The sequence below is a fragment of the Solanum dulcamara genome, chromosome 6, assembly GCF_947179165.1.
Source record: "Solanum dulcamara chromosome 6, daSolDulc1.2, whole genome shotgun sequence".
In the NCBI taxonomy this organism is placed as follows: Eukaryota; Viridiplantae; Streptophyta; class Magnoliopsida; order Solanales; family Solanaceae; genus Solanum; species Solanum dulcamara.
In genome coordinates, this window is record NC_077242.1 from 68530437 (window position 1) to 68536016 (window position 5580).

The 5580-nt window shown below is 32.8% G+C and overlaps 1 long non-coding RNA gene across 1 annotated transcript; it reads left to right on the forward strand.

The window, feature by feature from the left end:
• The first annotated feature begins 310 nt into the window (after positions 1-310).
• On the forward strand, positions 311-4618 carry LOC129891322 (uncharacterized). The gene is made up of 2 exons (XR_008767167.1): positions 311-581; positions 3917-4618. It is a non-coding gene; the product is annotated as an uncharacterized LOC129891322 (long non-coding RNA).
• The last annotated feature ends 962 nt before the right edge of the window (positions 4619-5580 follow it).

Sequence of the window (5580 nt, forward strand, 5' to 3'; positions counted from 1 at the left end):
ATTTTTTTCTCTTTTCTATCGTTACAATTCTTATTTTTTAAAAATTACGTTAAATGTATAAAGTAACTTTTTATGTACATATATAAAATTTGAATCTCCCCAAAACAACTAAGGCATATCGTTAGTGTATAACAAAATAATATGAGCTTTTTCATGTTGGGCCCGGGCAACGCCCGACCTATCACCACTAGTATATATATATAGAGAGAGAGAATGGCAAGATTATTTTAATTAAAAAGTCATGTAACATATCTTATATAAGTATACACACATTCTACTATATCATAAGAGGGAGTTCTACTAACTGAACCAGGCAGGAGGTCAACATGCCTGCCTGGCAATTCAAGAGTAATCTGGTCCTTTACTTGGCATTTGTACCCTCTTTATAATTTCTAATAAGGCTACATTTGTAATTTCCATTTGTCAAGATAAACTCTCCATGATCTAGGCTTCTCCCACGTGTATTGCCTCACACCGTCATCTATCTTTCTTTGGAATTCTCTTTGCTTCCTTTGCTTTTTCAGCTTCTTCGCACTTTCACTGTGCTTGCCTGCTTCTTCCGGTTGTTGGACTGATTCCAGGTAATAGCTCCTTCTGATTTCTGATGATTTACCCTTAATTTCTTTCCTCCTTGTTTAGTTTATGTTATATTTTAAATTTTTCTTTGATTGTGTTTGATTCTTGTGATTAATAAAGATTAATAATTTATTCTTACTATTTCCGAGGTAAACCACTTGGTCTGGGTTGGTTCCCTAACTTTTCTCAGGTTTCCTGCCTTCATGTCGGTTTGTGACTGTAAATTTGAATCCATTGATTTGTGACTGTAGTTGCGACAAAATTGGCTTTCTTAATAGATAGCTTTTGCGACAGACAACAAGTTCATAGTTTTAAAAAAACCTCATAAGAATGAAAACAAAGGTAAGGGAAACTGAATATGTGCTATAAGGTTCTTAGCATATAAAGAAACCTTCGTCTAAGTTCGTAGTTAAAAAAAATCCCTGATAAGAATGAAAACAAAGGTAAGGGAAACTGAATATGTGCTAATAAGATTCTTAGCGTACAAAGAAACCTTTGTCGAAGTTCATAGTTAAAAAAATCCTCATAAGAATGAAAACAAAGGTAAGGGAAACTGAATATGTGCTAATAAGGTTCTTAGCGTACAAAGAAACCTTCGTCGAAGTTCATAGTTAAAAAAAAATCCTCATAAGAATGAAAACAAAGGTAAGGGAAACTGAATATGTACTAATAAGGTTCTTAGTGTACAAAGAAACCTTTGTCGGTACTCTTGCCTCTACTTAATTTCTTCTCTCGTATTTCGGGTTAGCTAAAAGTAGGTATGACAAAGTCGGATTCATGATTTTATGTTTATGAATTGCTATAGCGATCCCCACTTAATTAATACGTAATAATAATTTGGTTAACGCTCACATATTTTATCTATCTTTAATGGAATTCTTGATAAAAATGTTGTATCACTGCAAAAAGCAAAGGCTACCCATTCCCGAAAAATCATAATTTTAATTAATTACTACCGTACTAATTAGTGAAAGAGAATTTAAGTTTATTTTTGATAAAGCAGGGTCAGTTCAAATTTTCTCAGTTATATTATTTGGTTTAACTTCAGTTGGCTTGCTGACAAGTTTTGCCTTCTTTCTTCTTTTTTGTGTCGTTATAAAAAAAATGTAAAAAGTATTAGAGTTTCCTTTTACACGTAAAATTAAGAATCCTTGAAACCTTTATCAATATCTTGTAAATGTGTCAACATCAACTGGGGGGGGGGGGTTCCAGAAAATTGTTGGTTCGATAAATCAATAATCTGAGTGGGTATATTTTCATACCTAAGAACACGATCATCTTGTTTAACAAGTAAAATTAATCTTCCTAAAGGGGAATATGTTATGTCTAAATCAAACATGATAATTGAAATAGAGTAAATTTTTTGAGCAGCATAATATAATAATAGTATAATTTCGTAACTTAAATAAAAGGTTAAGGGTCCAACACACTTCCATACCTATTCCGTTTTGACCGCAAATACTCCGAGTATCCGCCGAGACTTTTACTGAACATTTCAGTTCGAACCTGTTACCAGACAACTTCCTTTGGCGTTCCTTCAGAATATCATAGCACAGCCTAGCTTCGTTTCCTACTTCTAGGCATAAGGGTATAAGTAGGAAACGAAGCTAGGCTGTGTTATGATATTCTGAAGGAACGCCAAGGGAAGTTACCTTGTAACAGGTTGACACTGATATTTTTCCTTCGATGATCCCCCTTTGTTTATAGACTATCTCTTAGACTTGATAAATCAAAAAGAACACAAAATCTTAAAAGAACCTATAACCAAAACAAACCAATTTTTCCGCTATTTTGATAATATCGGATACTGTTGTTTGAATATCCATTTATCTATTTCACACATGCCACATAATTATAATCGTAACAACGCAAGTTCATATTTTTTGATCGAAAATATCTTTCAGACCCCAATTACCTAAAAAAGGGATTTTTACATTTGTCACTCTGCCTTCTCGGCTATTCCTTATATGTCTTATAAACTTCCAAAGTATGGAATTATCTATCGTTATATCACTGAAGGAGGGTTGCTTTTTTATTTTGTATATATATCATTAAGGTTTTCATCGCATTTTAATGCCTCAGTTATTTTATCAAATTTGTCTTCACTATTTTCTTGTCTAATCTTGATATCTAAAGTAGACATATTTTATGTAATATCTACTTTCAAGTTTTTAACATCTATCATGACTTTGATACCAACTGGGGGGAGTTACTGGGTCTTATTATTCTAAGACTTAATAATTCCTTAATCTGTTTTTGAAATTATTCTTGGTCATCGGGGTTGTATGTCATTGGTTTTACTCTAATGATTATATCTTTATCTTTCATTTCTAGCTTGACTTCTATCTTATTTTTATCCCAAAATTCTAAGGGATTTTCAGAAAAAACATTGTTCTAATTTTTGTTTGATTATATCTATATTTTCTTCTAATTTATTGAAGGTTATCTGATATTCTAGCAGGGGATATTGTTGATTTATTATCGAAGGGTCGGAAGCAAAATTTATATGCTAACAACCTTCCTATATACAATAGACTCTTGTGGTCGGGCTTTTCCCCGGACCCTGCGCATAACGAGAGTTTTAGTGCACCGGGTTGCCCTTTATAAGACTATCCTGATGCATGAAATAGAGCCATTTTGCCTTCTTTTTTGTAGATGCTCTTTTTGTTTGTCAATTAGTTAAGGTCTGATACGATATGGTGGTTTCAGATTTTTTTTGGATACAATTTTGTATCCAGAGTTCTTTGAAATGCAATGTGTTTTGATATGTGTAGGAAGATTGTAATGTTGCTTCAATGCATAATATTACAGTGTTGAAGATGTCCTAATTCCTTAAGTAGAACTTTTCCCTAAAGACAATCATGTTGCTTCCTGGCCAACTGTATTTAATAACTTTGTCATATAATGTGGTGTAGTAGCCAGTTCTTATGGTTAATAGCATATGTTCAACCATTATTTTGCAACATTATTCATATTGTAATCTTTATTAGCATTTTCGTATTTAAAATCTTAAATGTTTGATCTTAGTTACAGACTTTTTCCTTCTACTACCTATATTGGTGTTTATGATGTATATGGTGGACCTGAGGCCTCCCATTTTGTCAACAGACACTTCTTTTTTTATTTGCATAGTATGTGATTTTCTTCTATTGTCACCTAATTTTTCAGTTTTTAGTGCAACTAAACTTTTGTGGGTCACTCTGTTTCTGCATTTTCTTCTGTTTTGCCGTGATTTTTTAGTTTTTCCTGTTATATACTTTTGTGGATCACAGTTTATTTCTGCAATTTCTCCTGAAAGTTCTTCTTCTTTATTGAGTTGCATTGAAATTTAACCAACTAGGTGGCTCGAGAAAAAGGCTAGCTAGGGAAAGAACTCAAAAGAGGAAAAGAGCAAATGTTTTGGCCAAAGTTTCAATTGTTCAATTTCTACCAGTGGAAAAGCCACTAGGTGATTTCTTCCTATCTGTCTAAGCTTGATGGATAGAGTTACGTGGTACCCACATTGGTGGAAGGTAGCAGGTAACCCTACAATTAAGCGAGATGTGCGCAAGTTGACCCGAACATTGATTTTAATTTTTTTTCATATTAATGGAGTTTTCTCAATAGGCTGATGCCACCAGTGTCCTCTTAAGATGACGCTTTTGGGATACTGAAGCGAAGGCATTATTGAAGGAAAGAAATGGCGGATCAGTCAAATGCTATGAAGGCATCCTCCACTCTTCATATTAAATAAACTAGAGGCTCCTAGGTGTCCTCCCTTCTTTTCTATACAATTTTGTTTTTGTTATATTGCAACTTACATTCACTGAATCACTTGCACCCTGATCTCAAACGAGGAAGATAATCCTCTACAAGAACAATGCCTTATTCTTGGACTCCACCCCAAATGAGTAGATAAAACGATAGAAAAGTTCGTACCTTCTTATAGCTTTATTTTCAATTTAGTGGATTCTTCGTATTTATTTCACTCAAGATTGTATAATTTTAAATCCACTTTCTTGGCTGTAACTGTGGTATCTGAGAGAAAAGTGTGCACCTGAAACTATCACTATTAACATTACTTCTTCTGTACTAAGAATATATCAAAATGCTTACACAAATACAAGCCATGTCCCAAGACGTAAACTACACTCTGTTGTCCGTCAGTAAACTGCTGCCAAAAACTTACTTATATTTCACAATATTTTCATATTGGTTCTGCATACTTCATACATAAACTAAAATTTGTTCTAATGTTGAGCCCGTGCACAGCACGGGTGTTCCCTCATCTAGTAATAATCAAATGCTCCCTCTATTCCATATTAACTGAATTTATAGAGCTTTTTTTATTGTTTACAACAACAACAATCCAGTGAAATTCCACAACATGGGGTCTGGGGAGGGTAGAATGTACGCAGACCTTACTCCTACCAAGGTAGAACGGCTGTTTCCTGGAGACCCTCGGCTCAGTAAAAGCATAAATGCATAATTTATTGTTTAAAATAATTAAATTATTTAAAATTCAAGAAAAATATTTGAATCTTTTTTCATGTTTATTTTTTGCATTAATGAAGTTTTGTAATTTTTTAGAAGTTAAATTACACTACTTACAAAGTTATATTTCAATAAGTGATAATAGAGAAAAATATGATTTAAATTTTACCATTGAATGATATGTGTGCATTACTTTAAAATGGCAAGTGGCAGCATCCCACAATTTAAACAAATTGTGCCAACTCCCCTCACGTCCACGTGGAGGTGACAATGGCAATCAACCTCTTATTCATTACGTATTCACTCGGATATGGTATAGATTTGTGGTAAAATATATATAACTCTTTGAATATATGTTGATAAAAATTATTTTGAATAAAGCCTACCTCATAGAATAGCAATTTTTTGACATAACTAGATTTACTATCTCCAATAAAATATTAATAAATTATAAAAATCTTATAAAAGAAATACACACACAAATATATCATAACTAAATAATTTTTCATGATTAATTAAAACAATTTAGGA